The 26832-nt window shown below is 40.1% G+C and overlaps 1 long non-coding RNA gene across 2 annotated transcripts in view; it reads left to right on the top strand.

The window, feature by feature from the left end:
• Positions 1–19444, top strand: part of LOC139178222 (uncharacterized) — a 381844-nt gene extending 362400 nt beyond the window's left edge. The window contains exon 4 of one of the 2 annotated variants that reach the window (XR_011562645.1): positions 19233–19444. This is a non-coding gene — a long non-coding RNA (uncharacterized lncRNA). Of the gene's footprint in view, positions 1–17009; positions 17449–19232 lie in introns of those variants that run through there. The other variant, XR_011562643.1, reaches the window with a different exon arrangement.
• The last annotated feature ends 7388 nt before the right edge of the window (positions 19445–26832 follow it).

Below are 26832 nucleotides of genomic sequence, written 5' to 3'. Positions count from 1 at the left end.
CCTTTATCATTTTTTTTTTTCAAAACTTCAAATCTGAGCATTTTCCTTTGTTCTTACAAAACCATGGAAACTGATCAAATTCTGCCACACTCTTTTCAAAACTCTTCTGTCAGTTTGCTCTTATGCTTCTTTCCCACCTGATCAAATCAACATACGGAATGTCTTAACTTATAAAATTCATAAAAAGAAATGGACTCACCTGCTGCTCAAATGATGACAACACCACTAGAGATGGCTATGATCAGAGCACAGTGATCATTCAGTAGCATAAAATTAAATGCTAAAATTACACTGGATCCTAGTTTATTGTCACATAAACCTTAAAATGATATTTTGCAAGAAGCTTAGGCTTATCCTTTATCTATATATTTTTAAAGTGGGTTCTATAAGATGCAATTAGAACACAAAAATAAACATATATAGATGTTCATAATTTTGAACCCCTTTCATTTCTAACTTTGATAGATGTACCTGTTTTAGCTTGTGATTCCTATAATCTTCTCTAGGACAGAAGAAAGACACACAAAATGACGTGAGCTTAAAAGAGAATGAACAAGTCTCGCCCAAGCAAGTGGATGATTTACATTTGTCATGTAAATGCAATTTTTTACAGTTATGTCTCAATTATTTATGGTATTAAAGGACAGGGATAGCACAGATGAAAGAATCATAGCATCTCGGGGTTGGAAGTGCTTAAAGGTCCTGCAGTTTGATCACTCATATGATGGTTAATTTAATTCCACAGCCTTCTTCCTACACCGAGTAGACTTCCAGCATGTGCTTGAATATCTTTAGTGATGGCAAAAGGCTACCTCATTTCATCCTTGAATAATTCCATTAGATTTTGGCTCAATGTAAAGGACAAATCTTTCTATCTCTCTGTAACTTCTATACCTATTCTCTGATAGTGAAAGCAAGGACCATGATTTTTAATCTTCGTATTTCCAGTGCTTGTGACAATGTCCGATTGACACATAGTAGGATTTCATTCTCTGTTTATTAACTAGAACTGAAATGCAGAGCTAAAAAGAGCATCTGCCAGGCCATATTATCTCCAGGCCTTGAAGAATTCCTCTTTAGTCATGACTGTGAACTTACTTATCATCCTGATGTCTTCTCACTGAATGACTTTTATTTGTCATCTCTTTCTAGTTATGCTGTCCCCGGAATAAAACAGAATATTGCAAATCTGTTCTCACAAGTACAGAGTATAGTGAACTGGCAACCCCATCAACCTAAAGACTACTCTTCAAATAATGCAGCCAAGAATTAAAGTATCCTGTGCCGGCAGCTACCTCCTATGGAAAGACATGGTTACTTAAATAAGTCCTTTATCAGAGGCTGCTGCTACAGGCCAGTGTTTTCCTGAACTATATTCATTTTGTCCAGTCTCTCAGTTCTGACTCCTTGTGACCCCACGGACTGCAACACACCAGGCTTCCCTGTCCTTTACTATCTCCCAGAGTTTGCTCAAATTCTGTCATCCTGCATTCCATCCACCTCACCCTCTGTCATGCCTTTCTCTTCCTGCCTTCAATCCTTCCCAGCTCAGGGTCTTTTCTAAATGAGTCAGCTCTTCACATCAGGTGGCCGAAGTATTGGAGTTTCAGCTTCAGCGTCAGTCCTTTCAATGAAAATTCAGGACTGATTTCCTTCAGGATTGACTGGTTTGATCTCCTTGTTGTCAAAGGGACTCTCAAGAGTCTTCTCCAACACCACAATTTGAAAGCATCAGTTCTTCAGAGCTCAGTCTTCTTTTTGGTTCAACTCTCACATCCATACATGACTACTGGAAAAACCATAGCTTTGACTATATAGACCTTTGTCAGCAAAGTAATGTCTCTGCTTTTTAATATGCTGTCTAGTTTTGTCATAGCTTTTCTTTCACAGAGTAAGCATTTTTAAATTATATTATGAATTATATTCACAGATTAAAAAAAATTATTTTGTTGACATGAGCACAAAACTTCAGTGTAATCTTATTAAAATGGGAAACATCTGGGGATGAGTAAGCATCAGATGAGTTCATGTTTGACCCTGACACTACTTATTAATGCCTATGTAATCTTTTACAAAGACCTTTCACTTGAGTCTCATTTTCCTCTGTTAATAGGGGATGAAATGTCTATTATTTAGGAATTATCTTTTGAAGGACAGTTAAAAGAACAGAGGTACCATTCAGTGAATTAGGAAGGCTGCAGGAGGAGAAATTTGATAATAAGCAGAAGGTTGGCATCCAGGGTTCTGTTTTAGATATGTTAAGTTGAAATGCCTATTAAGACAATGAATGGTAATGTCAAGTAGGCAGTTAAAAACACACACACACACACACACACATACCAGGAGTTCAGGAGAAAGGTCTAGACTGAAAATTTGACACTGGATGCTCAAAACTATAGATGTGTATAAGTCATGGAACTCTGAAAGTTTCCTAGAGAATGAGAAGAAAAAGAGTGTCTCCTTAGGCCCTCCAAAATTGGGAAGAAATAGCAGTGGAGACAAAAAAAAAGAGAGATCAGTGGGATAGGAGAGGAGCCATGAGAGAATGATATCCTGGGATGGGAGTACCAAGAAAGAGTAAACGATTACTACTGTATTCTACTGAATCCTGCTAAGAATTTGGGTAATTTGAGGAGTTACACATCAGCCTCAGTTCCCAGCTCTAGAACACTGCCTGGTGTGTTTTTGCCAAATGTTATGATTATAGATCTTGGTATTAGTGGTAAATGTTACTATTTTAGATCTTGATTCAGTCATCCAAAATATTTGTTATAACTTCCACCTTTAAAATTTCACCCAATCATGGGTTTAAAATAGAAGTCATGACAGATGCATAAGAAATAGCTTTCCAAGGATGAAATCAATTGACTGTTTGGGACACTTTGGTAGTTGTCAAACCAGTTAGGATGCATTCAGTGACGGTAATACTCTCTCTAAGGTTTTCCCTTTTGCCCAAAAGAATAGCATGGAAGGTCTGACCTTCTGCCCTGGTGCTGAGAACTATGTTACTTGTAATCAATTTCCCAATTTACAGTCTAATAAGTCTATCTAAAGAAGAAATTACATCTATCTGATATGATTTTTCTGAAATGAATTCATGCTGACTCCTGATGATCTTTTTAACTCTGTACCTAACGTCTTCATAATAACATGTTTTTAAAATTCACATAAGACTGCAGACAAATTCTTTGGTTGTGTACTTTATCTTTTAAAAAGTAAACACTGTACTTTCTCATCTTCAGTATGTCTTTCATCTGGGCCAATTTTTTAAATTTAGTATCAGAAATACACTATCAGTTTTCCTCCCAATTAGAAGATCTACAATAGCTGTAAAGGTAATTTTCCTAATGAATTATAGAACAGTAAACTGCTGACACAAACCTACAGATTCAAGAAATTCAGTGAACCTGAAACAGGATAAACACAAAGATGAACCCTAAACAGGATAAACACAAAGAAAATCATGCTCAGAGAGACATCATAATCAAACTGAGGCAAAACCAAATATCAAGAAAAAGTCCTGAAAGTAGCCAGAGAAAACAACATATTACATACAAGGAAATGATAGAAATAGCTGCAGATTTCTCATCAGAAATCACTAGAAAACAGTAGAAACACCATATTTTAAGTGATGAAAACAGAAGGCAAACAACCAGATCAAAAAAGCCTATCAATCCAAAATTCCATATTCAGTGAAATGATCCTTCAGGAATGAAGGAGAAATTATCACATGAAGGAAAACTAACAGACTTTGTCACCATCAGACCTGCTGTAAAAAAATGCTAGAGGGAGTTTATCAGACTGAAGAGGAGTGGTATCAGAGGGAAAACTCAGAGCTTGAGGAGTAAAGGAAGAGCAACAGAAATGTTAACATTTGGGTAAATATAATAGATTATTTTCTTCTATTATGTTCTTTATAATATATGTGATTCTTGAAAGAAAAAAGTGCAACATATTTGGATGTTAAACAACACACCTTATTTCCCTGTCTCTTGGGAATGTTTCAGGCACATGATGAGTAAGAGGATACTCAGGCTTGAATTAGTAATCTGAAACCTGAAGGTTTAATGTATGCAGATATAATATATACGAAAACTACAACATAAAGAAAGGCCGAATGGGACATATATGGTTGTAAGGCACTGTCTACATTTTGCTTGAAGTGGTAAAATGTGAGTTATAAGTAGACTAGAAAATTAAGTATGTGAATTATAATCCCTAGAGCAACAAATAGTATAAAAAGATACAAAATGTTAATGAAGGAATTAAATGAGATACTAAAAATATTTAAGTAACCTAAAAGAGGATAAGAAAGAGAAAGAGAAAAAAATTCAGAGGAAACAGACAGACAAAATGATGAAAGAAGAGACAAATACAAATATATCAACTATATACATCAATCTGAATATAAATGATCTAAAGGCACCAATTGAAAGACAGAGATTATCAGATTGCATTTAAAAGATAAAATCAAACTATGTATAAGCTGTCTACAATAATTCACTTTAATTATAATGCTATATTGAAACTGAAACGATAGAAAAAATTCCATGCATACACTAATCTAAAAAAGCCACACGGAGAAAATGTAGATTTCAAAATTAAGAAAATCACCAGGAATAAAGCAGTACATTACATGTTGACAAAAGGGTCCGTTCACTAAGGAAACATAACAAACCTAAATGCATATGTACCTACCCACAGACAGCGAAGAATATATAAATCAGAAACTGATAGAACTAAAGATTAAATAAAGTCCACAATTATTTTCAGAGACCTAAAATCTCCTGTTACAGTCATTGGTACTGCAAGTAGGTCAATAACCAGCAAGGATACAGGAGGCTTGAGAAACATTACTGAACTCAACCTAATGACCTTTATGGAATACTCTACCCACAAACAGCAGAATATGCCCGCTTTTCACCAGTACTTTGCATATCAGTAAGATTGACCATATTCTGGACCATATTTGGTTGTTAAACAACACACCCTATTTCCCTATCTCCTGGGAATGTTTCAGGCACATGATGAGTAGCAGAGGGATGAACACAGTTGCTTAGAGAGGATACTCAGGCTTGAATTAGTCATTTGAAACCTGAAATATTCAACCTCACATTTGTCTCTGGACTATGTAAAATATGTAATATTTCTAGAGTATCAACTTTACAGAAACAAATTAATATTTACGTAGATGAACTAAAGCTAGAATACAAAGCAAAACTTTGGAATTAAAGTCTGTATCTCCTTTAAGAACGTAATACTGATAAAGATGTGTATTGCTCATTCATCAAAGGTGCCCCTTCCACTTGGAAATACCAGTGTTGTTTGTAATGAAAATTACTTTGGGTACTTGAAAGCAATTGCAATCCTGGTTTTTAAAAACTATCTCTTAACCTCTGTGGCTTCAGATGAGAGAATTTTAATACAGTCATCCATACAATGTTTATTACTCTTTCTGACCACCTTGATCCTCTGTTATATACCCTCTTGCACTGATTCTTTTCCATTCAATCCCTCAGGCTGCCATTAACACAGTCCCCCCTCTTGATTAATAAGAAAAGGAGCTTAGAATGTGTTTTATCATCTTCAGCTTCCTGGTGTTTGTCAAATACTCTTGTTTTACAAGAAGTAGTTTTCTTGTAGGGCAGTGAGTGTGCCTGCATAATTTTTCATCAAGGCAATACTGTAGGATCCTAAATCACAAGCATTCTTTGCAAGTCCCTTAAGTGTAGTGTAATTTGGAAGCGGCAATCCATTTCAAATTCGGTAAATTAAAGGGGAAATAGCCAAGCATGAGTCAGAGAAGCAGGCCTGACTCCCACACCTGCAATTTCAACCAAATGACATAAAATGCCAAGCCATTATTCTTCCAATTTAGCTTCCTCAGCTTTCATGTTCAAAACCAAATTCATTCTAAAAGTAATCAAATCAGATAAGGGCTGTGTGTATGTGTGTGGTGGGAGGTGGGGGGCAGGAGGGGATGCTAATGACACAGCCGGAGGAAACGGTTGGAAGGTTCTGGTGTTTTAACATTCAGGTTATTTTATGGAGCATATTTTAAAATGATTTTTCCAAGTTCGTTTAATTGGAGTATCAGAAATCCTTTCATCTGTTTTGACAATTGAAATGATGATGTGCAGCCTGCCCCGTGTTTAGACTGAGAGAGACAGGCACATCCATATTGATGCTCCAGCTACTGAGAACTTAAAAGGACAGGAGCAGCTAAAGGCCGATTAGCCATGGAGAACATTAGCTTCGATACCCCTCTCATACGGAGCCAGACATTACGTCAAGCATGACAAGCCACTCTAGCATAAAAGTCTCAGCGGCCTCCAAGTCTCAGGCTTACCCTTAAGTTATTTCATTAAAATACAAAATCATGTTGACCTAATTTTCTGACAGGTTTCGAAGAGAGCAAAGATTTCCTTGCTTGCCGTACCTACCCTGTCTCCCTCTTCATCCTGCCATAACTCTGGGGACTTTGCCAGTTTCATTCAAGTCTTTGCAGAGCGCCAATCCCTTTCATTTTAATCAAGGGAGAAGCTCCGGCTTTAAATGCTTTCTTCCCTCATCTCCAAACGTGTATGCCCAGACACTTCATCCGGCATGAGAACTTCTTTCAATAGCAGTAACTCTTCATGTCCTTGGGGGGAAGACAGCTACTCAGCATTCAGTGGAGAAGCCGGAACCGCCTGGATCGGTCTCATTATGTAGGCCATATGCAATAAGCCGCAGTACCTAACAGCTGCTGGTGGTAGGATTAAGGGGAAAATATTTAATTTGATGCAGGAGCACGTGTGCATGATTTCAGCCATAGCTCTTACCTGCTCCCTGGGGTGTGTGTCAGATATATGGGAGAACGCAGAAATCATTTAATTGTGTCAACACAATGTTCGGATGTTTGTTTAAAGTAAAAATTAGTTTTTGCCGCATACATTGATTAGTTGACAGGCTATTTGACTGTCACAGAGGCTACTGGATACAAAGACAAAATTGGCTTGGTTTATCTGAGCAAAGGGGAACAAGTCCTCTGAGATCAGGGGAAATACAAGCAATGTAAATTCGGATTAGTCTTTGTGTTCTGTAAATCAATAAAACAACAGGGAAGTGTGAAGAATAGGCTAGATCATCTATCAAACTGGTTTTTTATTGTGTTTCTATTTCTATCCCCTAGTAAACATGTGCCTTCAGTTTCCCGTGAATAAAAGCATTTGACAAAGGAATAAAAATGGACTGGAGTTCACTGTAGATGCAGTGCCAATGACAAAAGGCAGGGGTGGGGGGTGGGGGGGTGAGGGGAGCGAGCAAAGATGAGAATCAAAAAGGCTGCTTCCTGCAATCTCAAAGCTAGATCATTCTAAAATTCTCAGGTGACAGGTGGTGAAAGTGAAGATAGATTTTATATATCTACTGCAATGAAGACTGTACCTTATGCAGAATACTAATCAGGATTTTTTTTTTAAGGCAACTGCATTGTCTTAACAGGCTTTCAAAGAAAGAGAGGTGCACACAGGCACGCGTGCACACACAAGAAATCAGTTAAGGAGACTTGTGATGAAACCGAGATTTCTCCCCACCAATCACTTTCAGTCACAGAAGAAATAACAAACATGCTAATATCAACAAACGCTAATTTTGTGGCCCAAGGAGAAGGCCTGGCTCTTTTAAAACCAAACAGTCCTCTTGTTCTTTAAGCCCCCTTTTAAAAGCGAGTATTTCACCTGATTGCTTTAATGGAAGAACCTTTCTATCTGTGTTGACAATTCACACTGTCATTGTGCGTTTCCTTTAGGTGTGCACAGAATCGCATTTTAAGACCAACCCCCCCACCCCACCCCCGACCCAAGTCACACAGTGCCCTGAGATGCTGCAGGGAGAGAGGGAGGGAGAGAAAATGCAGGTTTCAGAACCAAGCAGCAGCACGTTATATTGCAGTAGTCAAAGCGAGCTGGGCAGAGCAGTAGAAATCTTTCCTTCCGAGTGTTTGAAAGATGGGGGCGTCTTTGTGGCATTATCTTCCCAGGTGCCCCAGATGGCACAGTGTACTTCTAATGGAAAACCATTCATCTGGCCCTGGGACTGTACGTGTTGTACATCACGATGGTCCATGGAGGAAACGAGCTCAGACAGCTTAAGCAGAAGGCGCGGAGCATGTGGTTGGGAAGGCATAATGGAAGAGCGGCACAAAAGGGCAGGCGCATGAGTCAGAGGCTGGGGAAGGGGAGAAAAAGGCTGTTATTTCTCTGTAATTCCCCAGGATCCACTCCTGCTTGGGTTGGCAGTGAGGAAGAAAAAAACCAATTCAATTTGAAGGTGGTTCAGGGTAAATGAACCAGGGAATTGAGAGGCTGGAATCTAATTAGGGACCCCCCAAATTACTACTACCTGCCCAGCAGAAAAGTCAAATGGCTACAGCAGCCAGAAGAGTTAAGAGAAGCTGGCAGAATAAGCAGTCCAGAAGGAGAAGTTTTGCACACCTTCCAGGTTCTATCTCGAAAACTCTTAGAAGTGAATTTTTTTTTTTAATGTTAATACCTTAGGCACAAAAGATTGCAAAGCAGAAAATATGGCCATAGAAAGGGCAGATATAGAGAAGGCAATGGCACCCCACTCCAGTACTCTTGCCTGGAAAATCCCATGGATGGAGAAGCCTGGTGGGTACAGTCCATGGGGTCGCTAAGAGTCGGACATGACTGAGCGACTTCACTTTCACTTTTCACTTTCATGCATTGGAGAAGGAAATGGCAACCCACTCCCGTGTTCTTGCCTGGAGAATCCCAGGGACGTAGGAGCCTGGTGGGCTGTCGTCTTTGGGGTCGTGCAGAATCGGACACGACTGAAGAGACTTAGCAGCAGCAGGACCCCCCCATATTTGAAAGGCCAGCAGTGTCTCCATTCCGCCTGGGGAAAGGCGAGACCCCTGGTATTCCCATCTCCATCCTCAGGACAGAGTTCCTAAAGAGAAGCTTCATGAGAATGGGGACCTATTCCCTACTGCAAAAAATCCTCTCTATAGAAAGGTAGTAAATGCTGGTGGATACAGTGACGGGGGTGAAGAAAGGACAGGGGTTGTGTGCACAGTTGGTCTGCTGAGCTCACCCTTTGTTTCCTGGCATCGGCATCTCATGGGTCATTTCAGCCTTGTAATTGCTGCTGCTTATTCAAAGGCAGCCCACTTTGGGACCTTGTGTATTTCCCCTTGAGGCGAAGCACAGCAGGATATCTAGACACGATCTGGGGGAAACAGAACTGGACTTGGTGTCAAGACATCCAGTGTAGCCTGACACTGACTAATCTGTGGAGTTCTGGAAAGCTATTTTGAGTGTCGTTTTAAGCTCATTTGCAGTTGGATCAGAAAATCTTTAACATCTAGTACAGCTTCTAAGTCTGAAGATTCCCCTCTGCCCCCAAAGGCACATAGGTGGGGACTTCCCTGGTGGTCCAGAGGTCAAGAGTTTACCTTCCATTGCAGGGAGTGTGGATTTGATCCCTGGTTGGAGATCAATAAACACTTAAAAATGGTCCACATTAAAAAAAAATCTTTAAAAAGGTACATTTTCGTAGGATTTTCTCAATTAATTTTAGACACATTTTGGTACACAAGAGATGGAATTAACCCCCAGAACAATAAAAAAGACCCAGCAGCTGCTGTCACCTTTGAAACTGATTTCCATCCTGACTCTTACTTCAAACCTTTATTCACACACAACAAATCAAAAATCTACATAAAAAGCAAAATGTACTTTTTATTTTCTCTATGATTATCGCCACTGCCACTGCTGATTTCTCCCCAAAGCCTTGTAATAATTACAGTCGCCTGGATTTCAGGCAGATCCCTAAGGGCAGAAAAGGGAGCCAATCAATCCAAAGGAACTAGTGAAATGGAATAACATTGCCCTATTCAGCCTTAGCCTGAAAAGTAAAATTTCTCTTTTTAGAGGTTAAATGAGCAGCTACAGTTTTCCCCCACGAAATAAAGAAGGCTGTCACACTGAACCTTGTATAGAAACACAACAGTAACAAACAAATTAGCAGAGAAAAAAAAAATAATAGCTAACCACGGCATACTTGAATAGGAAACACACACACACAATCAATTGCCTATCCTTTTAATATGGGATCACTGTATTAAGTCAAGTCAGGCTGGTTCCCTTGTCACCTAGCATGTGATGTTCAGATTGCCTTCTACCATTATCAGTGGCAGGGAGCTCAGGGAATCTGAGTTTGTTACAAGTCTAAGTCAAACTTAACAGGAAAGCTTTCATCATGAAAAGGTGTGATCCATCCCCAAAACAAAAGTGCTTGAAATGTAGCCATTCTTTGGATGAATAATTGAAAGTTTGTCATATAAAATATTACATACTGACACTTCAGGAGGTGACATTGTGACTTCACATTTACAATGGTGGATTCCCGCCCCCCCCCATTTTAAAGCAGCCAATGAGGCAATCACTAATGGTTCAATTAAACCTGAAGGATCTAGAAGGTGGTAACTGTCTGACACCTACCATTGTTCCCATCCTATTAACTAATAAGTTAGTCTCTGCCTCCCTGTAACTCTTGCTGTTAATACAGTGGCTTATTTAGTTGTCACACAGAACATTATGGGTTTAAAAAGACTAGATTTAGACAATGGGGCAGCAGCAGGCCCACATCAACCCCACCCAGTTCTAGAGCAGAAAGCAGATCAAAGCTGCCCCTGGGGCATTCCTTCCAATTTACAGGCTTACCTTATTATCAGAGCAGACAGATTTCTGCCCCCCGACCCAAAACCTCGCTGTACTCATTCCAGTATCAGGCCAGCGGACATTCAGCTCATAGTTTTTCTGCCAATATACCCTTCTTTTTCATCCCTACCCCATGTACCAACCCCCTTAAAAAATAGAAAATAACAAAGAAATCTAGAACCACGTCTCCCAAATCCCAAAATACAGTTTCATTGTGAAGTCACATGATACTGTGATTATTTGTATGTACACACAACTGATCGGATCAGCTAGTCAAAGATTGCTGGAGAGGAAGGGATTGCTCACTTGAGAAGTGGTCATTCAATCCAATTAGCTTAATCATTTGACCTTAACCAGCGTGATTCAGTTATTTGAATCATGAAGCAGCCAGAGTGGATTGAGCATTTGCAAATTGATCTTTTTCTCCGTGATTAACTTTAATGATGACATAAATAACAAATGTGATGCAAAACTGGATAAATCGGTGACTTTCTAAAGAAGTCTTGTTTTCCAGGATGTGTGAAGTTTACTCTGAGTAATAAATCCAATTGAAATATTTATTGAGCATTTCTAAGTTCAAGATGCTCTATTAGACACTGAAGCAGCACACAATGACTCAGACCTGGTTCCTGGCCTCCAGTTTTCAGTCTTAAGCAGAAGATGTATATGTAAACAGGTATTCATAATGCAAAGAAAAGCACAAGGTACAAAATGAAGTCACAATGATATACAGTGGAAGCAATTAATTTTGAAGGGAGAAAATCAGAAATGGCCCGGGCTGGCCTTTGGAAGGTAAGGAGAACAATTAGAGGTAGCAGAAAAAAATGCCTTCAGGGCCAGCCAGGCAACAAAAATCTGAGGAACACTAGAGAGCTAAAGCCAGCGGCAAACAGTACCATCAATGCCCCACTGAAAAGGTTTCAAAGTCAATTTTAAAACTTTCTCGACAAACCAAAATATAGCTGTGGGTCTGATTCGGCCTTCCTTGGTCACACACACTTTAGTTAGTTATAAACACAATGATCAAGAAACCACTGCTGATAAAGAAGTGAAGCAAGGCAAGGGCCAGGGACGTGTCTGCTCTCCGACTGGCAATCTTCCTCTCACGGTCCACTTCTCATCTTAGTCCAGTGACCTCTGGCATTTTAGATCAAAGGTGTTTAGAAGAATTGAGCCTCCCACACTGGAACCCATCATTCAAATTTCTTTCCTATTAGTTCTGATCTTGCTCCCCTTGTTGTTCAGTTGCTAAGTCACGTCTGACTCTTTGTGACCCCCATGGACTGCATCATACCAGGGTTCCCTGTCCTTCACTATCTCCCAGAGTTTGTTCAAACTCATGTCGATTGAGTCAATGGTCCCTTAGGGAGGATAACAGGCCTTCACCCTGAACCTATTCCCTGCTCAAAGTAACCCAGACTTTAGGACAGAACTTCTGATGCATTCCTAATCCTTAGGTTTGTCATCAGTCAGTTATCCAGCCAGATCAGAGCTCCAGAGACTCTTCAGACTTAGTGTTCTGCCTTCTTTGTTTCTCTCCTCCACCTACAGTCCGAGGAGCTGCCCAAACCCCAGCCTAATGAAGTGAATGCTGCCCCCTGGCGACAGGTTTCCCTGATGCCAACTGCCTACAAGTCTCTTTTATCTCTGAACACTGCTGCTATGCTTCTGCACACATCAGGACTGGCCAGGACTTCCCCAATTGTTTCTTGGCTGATACTTGGGTGAAGAATCCTGTCCATCAATCTCAGCCTCCTCAGCATCTACAGAAAGTCCATCCCAGCAAAACTAGACCAATCCTGGGGGCATATCTGTTTCTAGGACTTAGCGCTCTCCTCTTTTGACCCATTCTGCCCTTGTTGACAAAGCCAAGCTGAGGTATTCTCTGAGGTGCAATGAACTTTGATCTATTCAAAACATCAAGTACCTAAGTCGTTCAATAATGAGGCATTGCATCCTGCCAGGTACCAGGCCCTGTTTGGGGGAAGACAGCCATGAATAAGACAGACACAAACCCTTCCCTTATGGAGCTGACATTTTTATAGGAGAGAAAGACAAAAAATGCAATTAATAAGGAAAATACATAGTGTATTAGGTAGTGGTAAGCACTAAGGAAAAAAGTAAGCAGAGAAAGAGAACATAAACTTCCCTAGGGTTGGGGAAGCCAGGGGAACCTGTCTGAGATGGTGAAACTTGAGTAAAGACCCTAAGGACACGAGGAAGATACCAGGGGGCTTCTCAGGAAAATCAATATAGGCAATGAGACAGCAAGTGGAAAGGTCCCAAGGTAGGGCTATCTCTAATACTTTCGTGACCTCTTAGGAGGCCAGGGCATTGGAGCAGAGGGACTACAGGATCATATGGGAAAAGCAGCTTACAGGTCATAAAAAGGACTGGGGCTTTGCTCCAGTGAGATGACAAACCATTGGAAAGTCCCAAGCAAGGGAGTAACAGGCTCTGAATTAATGTCTTCAGTTTGCCCGTTGGAGGCAAATTGTGATCCAGGTCCAAGGCGAGGGTAGTCTGGACCAGGTAGGCACTGGATTCATGTAGTTACTCCAAAGAGGGCTTGAAGGGAGGTCATGAAAACATCCAGATGAAGGAGGCTTTGAATAATATGCCAACAAGTTGAGACTTTATTTTCTCCAGGGTGGACAGAAAATACAGAGCTTAAATGTTTTAGAAGAATGTTTTTTCTGCAGAGTTTAAATATTTTTAGAAAAAGAACTCTGGCAAAAATATCAAAGGTGATTTGAAGGGCTCCCTCGTGGCTCAGATGATAAAGCAGGAGACCAAGGTTCGATCCCTGGAGGAAGGAATGGCTACCCACTCCAGTATTTTTGCCTGGAGAATTCCATGGACAGAGGAGCCTGGCAGACTACAGTCTATGAGGTCACAGAGAGTCAGACATAACTGAGTGACTAACACACTTGAAGAGAAGAAAAGGAAAAGAGAGATGTTCGCAGGCCCTTGTGCTGGACAAGGCAAAAGGTAATGCAGAGCCTGAGCAGGAGAGAAGCAATGTTCAGAGAAAGACTTTGAAGATACGACATAGCAAGATCTTTGAGGACAAGAAAGAAGGTTTTAATAATCTTCCTATTCCCAGTGTCTACCACAGTCCCTGGAACACAGAGACACTGAAAAACACATTCATGTATTTATTAGAAACTATTTGTTGAATAGCTTTAAATAGCAAAATATATTGGTCTATTGGTTTCCTAGGGTTACCTTAGCAAATTACCACAAGCTTGGTGACTTCAAACAACAGAAATTTATTCTTTCAGAATTATGGAGGCCAGATATTTGAAGTCAAAGTGTTGGCAGGGCCATGCACCCTCCAAAGACTCCAGGGGGAAATCTTTCCTTGCTTTTTCTAGCTTCTGATGACTCCTGGCATTCCTTGGCCTGTGTCAGCATAAATCCAATCTCTACCTCTCTTTTCACATAGTCTTCTCCCTTTCATCTCTCAATGTCTTCGTTTTTGTCTAGGTTTAGGGCCCACCATAATCAGGATGGTAACAATAATTCATGATGCTGTCAGATCTTTAATTATATTTGCAAAGACTCTATTTCCAAATAAGGTTATAGTCACAGCTACAAAGGGTCAGGGCTTGGACAATATCTTCTTAGGAACACTATTCAGCCCACGACCCATAGATTTGGGCTCCCCTGATCACTCTGTGGTAAAGAATTCACCTGCCAATGCAGGAGACATGAGTTGCATCCCTGGGTGAGGAAGATCCCCTGGAGAAGGAAATGGCAACGCATTCCAATATCCTTGCCTGGAAAACCCCATGGACAGAGGAGGCTGGCATGCTTTAGTCCATGGGGGTTGCAAAAAAGTTGGACACGACTTAGTGACTAAACAACAATGACACTTAGATTTATAAAGGTATGATTCTAGAATTAAACTGCCCAATTTAATCCCTATTTATACCATTTAATATCAGTATTTCCTTGAATAAGTTATTTATCCCCTCTGGACCTCAGTTTTCTCATCTGTGAAATAGGGTTAATAGTATGTTTTTCTTAGAGCTATTGTTAGGCTTATGAACCAACCTATAGCAAGTAATTGGCCCACAGAAAATACTCACATTTTTTTATTCTTCTTATTATAAAATAATGATATGAGCAGCCAAGCTTCCAGAGGTAGAGACACAGCACCTGTGTTGTGTGAGACACATCTTAAGGAATGTGACAACGTTAACCAGATACAGAAAGAGACTGGGGTGTGGGGGAGGAAGGAGTGGTAAGTATGGATGTGGGTTCTAGGCTGAGGTGGCAATATTTGCAAAAGTGTGGAGACTAGATATATGAGAGTATCGTCCATTTAGGGAACTATCAACAGCTTAGTGTATCTGTTAGGAAGGGCACAAAGAGAACATAGCCAGAACAACAGTGGAGAAAACAAGCAAAAGTCAGACTGTGAAAGACCTCGGATGCCCTGCTAAAGAGTCGGAATCTATCTTGGAAGCAGTGAAGAACCATAAGGAGTGGGAAAAGAGTGTCATGGAGAGAATGTGCCTACATTTCAGAGCCATGTCTGCAGCTAATGAAGACCAGGGTCTCCAAATGTTGACTTATTACCTATCACATAAGTGAGCATGGGGGACATACCCCAATGCTTGTATATACATTTGTTTATTAGCATATTTATTTTATCCATGAATGTACTAATAATAAATCAGTGTAAAAATCTTTAAAAATAATGATATATAGGTATTTTAACTTTAAATAAGTTATTTCATTATCAGCTCAAAAAAAATTGTAGCCACTTACAAATTACCATTAATAATACTATTTTGGTGAAAATATGTGATTCAATATTTTATTAATTTGAAAATATTCATTTAACATTTTGGGAGACAGTGATTCAAAGGTCTGATTTGAAATTCATCCTAATTGGATACATAGTTACAACGGCTCTTATAACCTCATAAACACACCGTGGAGTCGACTTTTGGCCCTGCTTACTGAATCATGACAGTCACTTCTCAGTCCCCACTGTCAATTTCATATTTGTGAAATTCAGTTTGGAAAATTAATGGGAAGGTACAGCATTTGTATGTTCTTAACAAAGGTATTCAGACACACACACAAAAATCTATTTTTTTGGAAGATTTTCAGAACCAGTTAGAAAATTCCATTTCTAAAATATTTAATTGAACAGATATGAAAATTGTTATATATGGCACATATATTGCTTTTGACAAAATATTATATAACAGGAATAAAAAGAATGAAACATAAATGAAAAAATTTATATTCAGAGTATCTTTTCACAGCATCAATTTCTTTCAAAAGTGTTACTTTGTTAATAATTGTTACTATGTCCCTTTTAACATGACACATTGAATTTGTGTATTATTTCAAAAATATCTGCTGGTTAATAAATTGCTGACAGATAGATACTTTCACAGTCAATATGGTCTATATGTTTCTTTGTTCTAATGGAAAACTGCCATACATATTTAAGTCAGACAACATTTAAGTATTTGTTATAAGATCAAGAGTGAGCTTTGGTGTAAAATACTTTTATGGTTATGCCCCATCTTATTAACAAAGAACCATAAAGAGTTAGCTATTTAGATAGTATCCATTTATCTAAGAGGAAAAAATGGAAACTGTGTGTTCTTCTGAACCAAGACCAAGAAAAATGAAGTTTATCCCCAAGACCACCAGATCCTAAATAGAGGTGCTAGCTCACCTATATAATATATGCTAAGATGTTTAAGTAATTCTAACCATTATTTCATTACTTACATTTGGACTATGTAATAGGAGATAAAAGGTTTTCAAGGGAAGCTTAAAGGCTGGTAGAAGAGATGTCTGTGGCAAGAATTGTATTTCACAAGGCCCTGTCCCCTACAGGGGGAAGGTTAAGGGGGTGCTCTTAAGGCAAGTGAAGCATATTTCAAGAGAACTACTCAGAGTCCTTTATATGGGTCATACAGGCTTTGAGGAACATGGGAACTGGTATTGACACATTCAAGATGCTCTGATGTCAGATCAAAGAAAAGAGGCTGCTTTGGGATGACCTGCTCATTTTGAGCTGTCAAGGCAATGGATGGTGAATCTCCCTTTGAGACAGACTGGGTCATCGTAGAGAACAGTGGAGCACCCACGGGCCAAACTCACAAGGACCACAGGAAGTGGATGAGAAGACTGGGGTAAGAGAAGAAGTAAAGAGAGCTGAGGGAAGGGAGAGATCTTATTTTGGACAATGGCTTAGAGTTTGAGTAGTAGATTGAATTGAACACTTTTTTTTTTTTTTTTAACCAGAGAGTAACTAGAAAAGCTCAAGACTTCCTCCTGAAGTAAGGAAAAACAAGTCACAGCAAGTCTGCAGGGTTGGTCATCACAAAGAAGTCCATTCACCCCAACTTGCTAAGGAATGTCAGAGTCATTGCACTCTGACAACCAGGCTGGTAAAATGTGTTTCCTGAAACTAAAAGTCCTGGGCACACAATGGCTACTCAATAAATGCTTATTATTTGATTAAGGACTGTAAACACTTTAATGATCTTTATTCATTTAGTGCGTTGCTGGCAGAAGTTATATCTGCAACTTTTATTGAATACACTGGATCACATAGCTTCTGTCCTTTATGGCTTATTTTCCATTGGAGAAAACTTGTTTTCCTCAGCACAGACCAAATAATGAGGACCATAAAGCTTGCTCTTTTTAAAGCATTTATAGTAAAATAATTTAGTTCTCTGAGTTTGTACATTTCCCCCTACAGAACCAAGTTTTCTTTAGTAGGTTGTTCAACTAAATAATGTTGTAATGAATAATGAATAACAGCAATCTACTGCATACAAGTAGATTTTCTCAGACAGTTGCATATGGTAGGAAAGTGTTTGCAGAGAGAGCAGGCCTGGGGAATATTCAAAGTGTTCAATAATGCAAGAGCATAAAGATTGAAACTTTCTTTTGATTCAATATTGTTCGGAGTCTGGTGTGGCTGGACAGAGAATGAAAATGAACTTTTAAAGAACTGGAAATGGTACTGAGATGAAAAACTTACAATATAAAACATAAATTAATCTTTTGCCTAAATGAAATGAGAATAATTCTCATTTAAATCCCACTCTTGCTTTAAGACCCACCATGTGTCCCTCTTTCTCTGAGCAGCTCTCCCTGGCCTTCTAATCCTCTCGTCACAGTGCCCTGGCCCTCCTCTGAGCAGGTCCCCACACACACATTATCTATACCACAGCTGGCACTTTGTAGCTTTATCCTGAATTACTGGTTCCTGTTCATCTGCAAAGAGGACTGTTTCTCCAACTACTTTTGTTTGTGTAGGTATATATTTACTTTAAAAAAAAAAAAGATGCAAATTTCCTCTGTGGTACCTAATGCCTCATGATTTGAATAAGCCTAGGGTTGGTTTGTTGATTAGATTTTCCTCAACTCTTTTAGTTAATTGTCTTTGGATGGGCACTCTGGATTGGCATGGAGCTAAGCAAAGTATGGGAAAGGAGGGAGAGGACTCTGTCTATCCATAAACAATGTGGTTGAAAGTCAGAGATGTAAATAGACAGCTCTACTTGTCAATAGCCAAATGGAATCTTCCAGTAATGTTTTAAATGTGCTACATACTGAAAACAAATTAGAAGAGCTTACCAATGCCTACCTAAACATCATAACAGAGTTGTCAATAAGAAGGGATAATTTACAGAAAACATTGAGATGAAAATGAAATACATGAAACATTCAATAGTTAACTTCACCCCCAGTTTCTCTGAACTACTATCAATTAAATACCCCCTCACTTACACTCTATCAGAGGATAATGACAATATTGCAACTGTACATTAATGTAGCTTAAAAAATTGAATAAGGTGATACAAATGTGTTTTGCCCAGAATTGATTTGCCCTATATCCACAGGCTATGTAATGCCATCAGAAATTCAGTAATACATAACTGTACATACATACAGATATATACACACACACACACACACACACACACCTGTTGAGCTTAAATCAGCCAATTTAATTTCATGTCAAGATGATTGTTTCTATTTAAAAATTTTAGGAGATGTTCTGGATTTTTTACAGTTCAATTAGTTGAGTATAATTTAACTTTTTACAGCTTTGGACTGCAAGCCTTCTAGGATAGAGTCCATTATTCCTTGCGTAGATCTACAAAGGCCAACTTGAGTGCTTATCACACAAAAGGCTCTTTCTAATTGTTGCAGGCTGAATGGAGAACAGGACAATAGCGGATGGGGAGAAAATGTGTCGAATTCTGAATTACTTTAAGAAGCCTCTCTGAGTCTACTCCTTCAGTGCCTTACCTTGTGAAATCAACAGAAAAAAATGAGAGGCTTCTATTCTTAAAGCAAACAAAGAAACAGATGTGTTCAGCCTTCATACTTTTTTATTTTTTTAATCTTTGCCATCCTTTATCTTTGTGCTGGGTGACAGTTCTTTCTTCAGTGTGGAAAGAAACAAGTTGTTTTAGTAATTAACCATCCTCGGGTTCTTTTCTTCTTCAGATATTCTCCAAGTCATGCATGTTCTTATTGTGGACAAATCACTAAAAACTAAACCAACAAAGAATAAAAGACTGAAGTGAAAATAAACTAATATTCCTTGACCTCACCTACTGGAAGAATATTGTTTTGTGAAACGATTGCTGTGGAAACAGAAAATCATTACTGGTTAAAAGCCTGAGAAGATGCTTCAGAGGTAAAGGTTATGGACATAGGAGGATGATAAAAATATTTGTACATAATACATTGTGTCATAAGTGGCTATGTCTCTCTCATTTGCACATCTAACTCTTTTTGAAAGGTGAAGATGCTCTTTAATGAAAGCAGTTCCTAAACAATTCCAGTTGAAATCACGGTCTTACTATTCCCCTGAGAATTACTTCATGTTCTATAAAAAACACACACATTTCTAGGTTGTGATTTTCTAAGTGTTTATAATATTTTCTTTTGAGACGAGGAGAGCGGTTTTGTTCTAGTCAAGGCTATGAATCAAATCTCTTGACCAGTAACAGTCCACCATGGGTAGATAAGACTACCACATTCAGGGGTTCATTCATTCACATTCCCCAGATCTCACAGAGCAAGGCTCACGTGTGATCCAGAGCCCTGTCAGCGGGGACATTTTCTGAGCTCTGCCACTTATATACGATGTGCCCTTGGGCAAAGTATTTGCTCTCTCTGACCTCAGATTTTTCATCTGATGGGGCCAAAACAACGCAGCCCATCCCATACACAACATACAGGTATTGTCAGGGTAAAGTTAGTAAATGCATGAATGCTTAGAAAAGTACCAAGCCTATAGTTAAGCCCTAACAACCTACTGATTATTATCACTGAGGCTGGGCCCCAGCCCAGTTTTCCTGACTACATCCCAAGTGACATTTGCCTCTGCTACTCTTAGCCCAGTGGGTTTCCCAGGTGGTGCTAGTGGTAAAGAACCCAACTGCCAAGGCAGGAGATGTTAGAGACATGGGTTTGACCCGTGGAAGATCAGGGAGATCCCCTGGAGAAGGAAATGGCAACCCACTCCAGTATTCTTGCATGGGAAATCCCATGGACAGAGGAGCCTGGTGGGCTATAGTCCACAGGGTCACAAACAGTCGGACACGACTGAACACATTTGGGCACTGTTAACCCAAATGGAGCTTTCTTGAGATTTCTAGAATCCTACTTGCTTCCTGTCTACTTGCCTAATGTAAAGTACATTTCAAGACTCTTCATATAGTCTGAGGTCCCCCTAAGTGTCAGAATCATACAAAAGGATAAAACTTTTGTTCACCACAGACCTCAAAACTGCCAAAGATCAGTTCCCAGTTTTGCTGTGTTGGCCATATGCCTTTGGAAAGGTATACACATTTTCTGCATACCAGTTTTCTTATCTATAAAATGGGTAAAATCATAGCCACCTCTCAGAGGGCGACTGTGAAGGGAACGTTGACTTAGCGATGCAAAGCACTCATCCTTGTAGCCCAGGCCAAGCACAATGTAAATGGTCAAAAATCTTAGATGGAGACAAGAGACAAAAAATGCAAATTCTTTTGTGAAACCCAGTGAATTCCCACCTAAGCCAATGCCCTGGGAGCCCTTCCTTCCCCAAACTGGAATAAATCATAGAGACAGAAATTTCTTGTCACCTCTATGAGCTCCTGCTCTGTGGTGGTCCTGGGACTTTGTGAAGTCACATGGGGAAAGGATGTCCCATAGCATGAAGGGCAGAGAGGATACCTTGCAGAGCAAGGGGAGCTCAGACGCCCCAGCAGCCCCTCAGAATCCTGTGCTGCACAAGATCTGAACTTGGAGGAGGTTGTGCTCTCAGTCAGGAATTTTCATGGAAACTCTTCACTCAATCACCCATTTGTTTTACACTATGTTGGATGCTGTGGGAAATGCCAAAAATCAAAACACCAATCCAGGTTCTTGAAAGAAAATTCCTGGGGTATGCAACCAACCAATGGATACCAGTTCCAGTAGGAAGCTCATGGAAGTTTAGCGCACAATCTCCCACTACTTGTCCTCAGAAACCATCCAGAGAAACAAAGATAATGGATAAAACCACAAAATTTTCAGTGAAGGTGGGGTTCAGATAATATCCACAAACTCCAGGTTGTGAGCTGGTATTCTTCAAGTTTCATCTGACAAGCAAGCCTATGCCAGAAGTTATGAATGTGCTCTAGCAAAAAATAAGGAGTTTGGAAGGGGTCTTCGTTCAGTTCAGTTCAGTCACTCCATCATGTCCGACTCTTTGCAACCCCACGAACCACAGCACGCCAGGCCTCCCTGTCCATCACCAGCTCCGGGAGTCCACACAAACCCATGTCCATCAAGTCGGTGATGCCATCCAATCATCTCATCCTCTGTTGTCCCCTTCTCCTCCTGCCCTCAATTTTTCCCAGCATCAGGGTCTTTTCCAATGAGTCAGCTCTTCGCATGAGGTGGCCAAAATATTGGAGTTTCAGCTTCAACATCAGTCCTTCCAATGAACACCCATGACTGATCTCCTTGAGGATGGACTGGTTGGATCTCCTTGCAGTCCAAGGGACTCTCAAGAGTCTTCTCCAACACCACAGTTCAAAAGCATCAATTCTTCAGTGCTCAGATTTCTTTATAGTCCAACTCTCACATCCATACATGACCACTGGGAAAACCACAGCCTTGACCAGACGGACCTTTGTTAGCAAAGTAATGTCTCTGCTTTTTAATATGCTGCCTAGGTTGGTCACAACTTTCCTTCCAAGGAGTAAGCGGCTTTTAATTTCATGGCTGCAGTCACCATCTGTAGTGATTCTGGAGCCCAGAAAAATTAAGTCAGCCACTGTTTCCACTGTTTCCCTATCTATTTGCCATGAAGTGATGGGACCAGATGCCATGATCTTAGTTTTCTGAATGTGAAGGGGTCTGGGGATAGGCAAGAGCCACAGGAGACATGGGTTTGATTCCTGGGTTGGGAAGATCCTCTGGAGAAGGAAATGGCAACCCACTCCAGTATTCTTATCTGGAGAATCCCATGGACAGAGCAGCCTGGCAGGTTAGAGTCCATCAGGTTGCAAGAGTCGGATATGACTTAGCGACTAAACCACCACCACCACCACCACCACCAGGGATAGGAGAGGTCAGAAAATTCCAGGAAAGGACGTGTCTCTGAAGGAGAGTGTCTCCCCAGAGAGGGGCTGCTGTGAGCAGAACTGAGGTGGCACAGGGCACTCTCAGATACAGAAACAGAGAGAGATGATCCAGAACATATCCAGAGAAACCCAATGAGGGCAGATCTCTGAAAGATTCTTCCAAAATACCTTCTAAAAGTAGATGTCCCTTTGGGGGGCAAGGACTGTATCCTGTGACAGTGTGAAGAAGCAGGGTGGCCCTGGGCTCCCCTGAACTGGGCAGAGGTGCTGTGGTCAGGGAGAGCAAACCCAGGGCAGAAGGAAGCCACTGGGGCTCATCTGCATTTGTTGACCAACTGCAGAGCAAGAGCAAACACTTAACTATGTGCTGGGCACTCCTCTAAGCACCTGTACGTATTAGCCCATTTAATCACAACAATCCTAAGATTCAAGTTCTCTTTTTATCTCATTTTACTGATAAGAAAGCTGAGGCACAAGTTTTCCCAAGATCATCAGCTAATAAGCGACAAACCCAGTACTCAACCCAGGAATCCTGATTCCAGATTTTGTGCTCTGATTCCAGATTCTGTGCTCTGATCCCCTATCCTGTAAGGCATCCAGAAGGTAGGGAGAGGGATGGAGGAGTACTTTGCACAATTTAAGGAGAGTCTTTTTCTTATCTCTGGAGCGAGAGAAGTCAAGTCCTTGAGGTGTAAACCCTCAAAGTGCCTGGATACTCCAATACCACAGAATACTTCTCCTGGTCCAGAAAAACAATGAATATTAAGAAAGGAATATAGTTCATATGTAAACAATGGAAACAGTGAGAAACCTTATTTACTTGGGCTCCAAATTCACTGCAGCATATTAAAAAAGCAGAGACATTACCTTGCCAACAAAGGTCCGTCCAGTCAAAGCTGTGGTTTTTCCAGTAGTCATGTATGGATGTGAGAGTTGGACTATAAAGAAAGCTGAGTGCCAAAGAATTCATGCTTTTGAACTGTGGTGTTGGAGAAGACTCTTGAGAGTCCCTTGGACTGCAAGATCCAACCAGTCCATCCTAAAGGAAATAGTCCTGAATATTCATTGGAAGGACTGATGCTGAAATTGAAACCCCAATACTTTGGCCACCTGATGGGAAGAACTGACTCACTGGAAAAGACCCTGATGCTGGAAAAGATTGAAGGTGGGAGGGGAAGGGGATGACAGAGGATGAGATGGTTGGATGGCATCACCGACTCAATGGACATGAGTTTGAGTAAGCTCTGGGAGTTGGTGATAGGGAAGCCTGGCATGCTGCAGTCCATGGGGTCACAAAGAATGGGACACAACTTAACGACTGTACAACAACAAAATCCAAAAATTATAAAAGAAAAGATTGATACTTTGAACACAGAAATTAAAAACTTCCACTTGGCAAAACAAACAAAAAGAACTTTGCAAGCAAAGACAAATGTGGGAAAATGCAAACAACTCACACACTATTAAAAGGGATAATGTCCCCAATATTAAAGAGACCCTAGAAATCAGTAAGAAACGGACAATCAACCCAGAAGAAACATGGGCAGAGACTATGAATAGACAGTTAACAAAAACAAACAAACCTAAAGGCAATATAAATGAAATCTACATGTACAAAAAGACATCCAATCTCATTCATAGTAAGAGGACATAAATTTGAAATACTCTGGCATATCATTTTTACCTGTCAACTTTGCAAAACCAACATTTTGACAGGGTACTTCATTGACAAGACGGTAGGAAAAAGGGCACTCTCCTGCATTGCTGGTGGGAGTGCCTGTGAGGGCATTTGGGGGGCAAATTTAACAAAACGATGAATACATTTAGCAGCTGACCCAGAAATTCGAACCCTGGCGATTTATTCTACACATACAACAGCACACATGGCAAATAATGTATACATAGACCTATTTTCTGCAATATTGGTTGTAATCACACACCTTTGGAAACTGACCAGGTGTTTTTCAGTCTAGAGCTAATTACATTCACTATGATACACACACAGGAACAAGTATGAACTGTTTGTTCTTATTTGTCATCTCTAGGGCACATGGGATTGGAAATGAGACAGAAGGAATAGAGGTGAGAGTCATGCTTCTCATTATTTCTCTTGTTACATTTTTTGATAGTTTTTGGTATTATGTACTTAGATTTTTACATTTGTTTTCTTTCAAGTGTGGAGACTTAAAAAAAAAAATTTTATAACATTGACTTTTTGAAGAGATCCAGCCAGTTTTTCTTTTAAATTCTGCAAATGCATTACTTTTTCCAGACTAACAAATTAAATTAAAATCTAGAGCCCATAACAGGAAATATCTAAAGACCAATTAAAAAACATGAACAAGGACCAATCTTAGTAATATTTCAGATCCTATTTTAAAACCTGAACATTCAATAAATGAAATGCCACTGCAGAGAAAAAGTGAGTAGATAGTTTTTAAAACATTTGCCTCTTTGGAAACTGGAGAAATAGACACTGGTTAAAATGGCAGCAAAATGACAGAAACTCAGATTTATTGGCAGAGACCAAGCATGTGGGCCAAATCTGCACATTTCCCCTCCGTGTCTGTGGTCAGCGGCTCTCACACTGAGGCCTCTCTAGCCTCCGTGTCTGGGGTCAGCGGCTCTCTCACTGAGGCCTCTCTAGCCATCTCTAACCAGCTGCAGGAAGCAGAGGTAGCAAAACCTGCTTGGGCCTTAAATCACTCGCATGCCTCTCAGAACAATTACCTTCCTTTTCTCTCCTGACCACACATGAAGCCTAGAGGCTCAGAAGGTAAAGAATCTGCCTGTAATGCAGGACACCCAGGTTCAATCCCTGGGTCGGGAAGATCCCCTGGAGAAGGCATGGCGACCCACTCCCGTATTCTTGCCTGGAGAATTCCATGGACAGAGGAGCCTGGCAGGCTATAGTCCATGGGGTTGCAAAGAGTAAGATACCACTGAGCAACTAGCAATTTCAAAAAATTTTACACATGAAGACTCAGAGATCAGGCTTTCATATCTATGGAATCCTCTCCCTTTGAAAGGAGTTTTGAATGTCTCCAGGCTGGGATCCTCCAGGCTCTCACTTTCTGGCCAAGAATGTAACCTTTTCTCTATGAACAGTATCCTAAGGATGCCACAAGAAAGACAATTAATATGACAATAAATGCATTATGCACTCAGAAAAGAGAGACTTTGGAATATAAGCCTCATTAAATTTTCATTATTTACAGATGAAGCAGTCTGAATTACCTTGTAGGTGTTTGGGGTTTTTTCCTTCACAATTTTTTTGTTTCTTCCATTATTCTGCATGCAATGGTTTTGTCATTTTAAGTGCCCAAATTTACAACAAGCATTTAATTATTTTGACAGTATATAGCGAAATATGCATCTAACACAAGGCAGAAGCCTTAGTTTTACAAAACCCTTCCTGTATTGTCCAAGAGAGAAATCTTAAAATCTGAAAGTCTAGTTGGTAAATAATGCCAAGGCCATTAGAAAATAAAAAGGATATGTAGAATTCAGTCTTTTTTTTATTGTTCCCATTAACAGTCAATGTGGTAACAAAATATAATGCTGTAAATCCTACGGAGTTAAGCAAATAAAAAGGCCATAATAAAGGTCAATTTTACTGCCATCAATTTGCAATGATGGGACATGTGGTTGCCAAAGGAAGCAACAAATGCAACCCAGAATGATGGCATTCCCTGGGAAAAAAAAAAAATAGCACTTCTTGCTATTATGGCAAGAAGTGCTTTGAAGAGATTTACACTGAACCTAACACTTAGCTCTGCTCCAAAATAATGTGAATTCTTTACGAATTGCACCAAAGCTGTGCAAGGCAGTGCCACCATGAAATGGAGTTGCTATACAGAAGATGCAGAAGTTATAATGTGTATTTGAAATATATGGAAAAATAAAGAGGAAAAGTGGTAGTTTTGTGAACAGTTAGTGCTATCCATAATTATAACGTGCAAACAAAGTAACCACGGGGGCACTACTGCACAATAACAAGATTTGGAGATATTAATCCTTCTCTGAAATGGCAAGGATGCAGTTTTTATAAAACAACAGTCGAAACAAGAGCACAAAATAGAAAGAGGGAGACGGTTGCTTTTAATTTCAGGGTTTTTAGGTTGGAAAACTGAAAACTAAAATACCAGAGAAGCATTAAAATACCTGAGTGATGCTATGACCGCTAACCGCCCGCTCTTCTGAGCCTTCACTTGCTCTATCTCCCTGTTCAAAGTGGGCTCGTAGGAAGGATACGCACATGCTCTGCTTTAATTTATGTTTACATTCAGAACCATTTGTAAACCAGAGAGAACTTAGAGCAGATATTTATTTGTACATCTGGCTGCTGGGCCAGTAATGGTAATCTTCACACTAAATACTAGTCCAGTCAAGAAACACAACATGCTACATGGGGTTAAAAATGACAACCAAGCAAGAGAAGGAACTTCTGTCAAGGAAGTCGGAGGAAACTTTTAAATGCC

This window comes from Bos indicus, chromosome 21 (genome assembly GCF_029378745.1).
Source record: "Bos indicus isolate NIAB-ARS_2022 breed Sahiwal x Tharparkar chromosome 21, NIAB-ARS_B.indTharparkar_mat_pri_1.0, whole genome shotgun sequence".
Classification (NCBI taxonomy): domain Eukaryota; kingdom Metazoa; phylum Chordata; class Mammalia; order Artiodactyla; family Bovidae; genus Bos; species Bos indicus.
The sequence above is the reverse complement of the archived record's forward strand: the minus strand, read 5'-3'. Positions and strand labels throughout refer to the sequence as shown.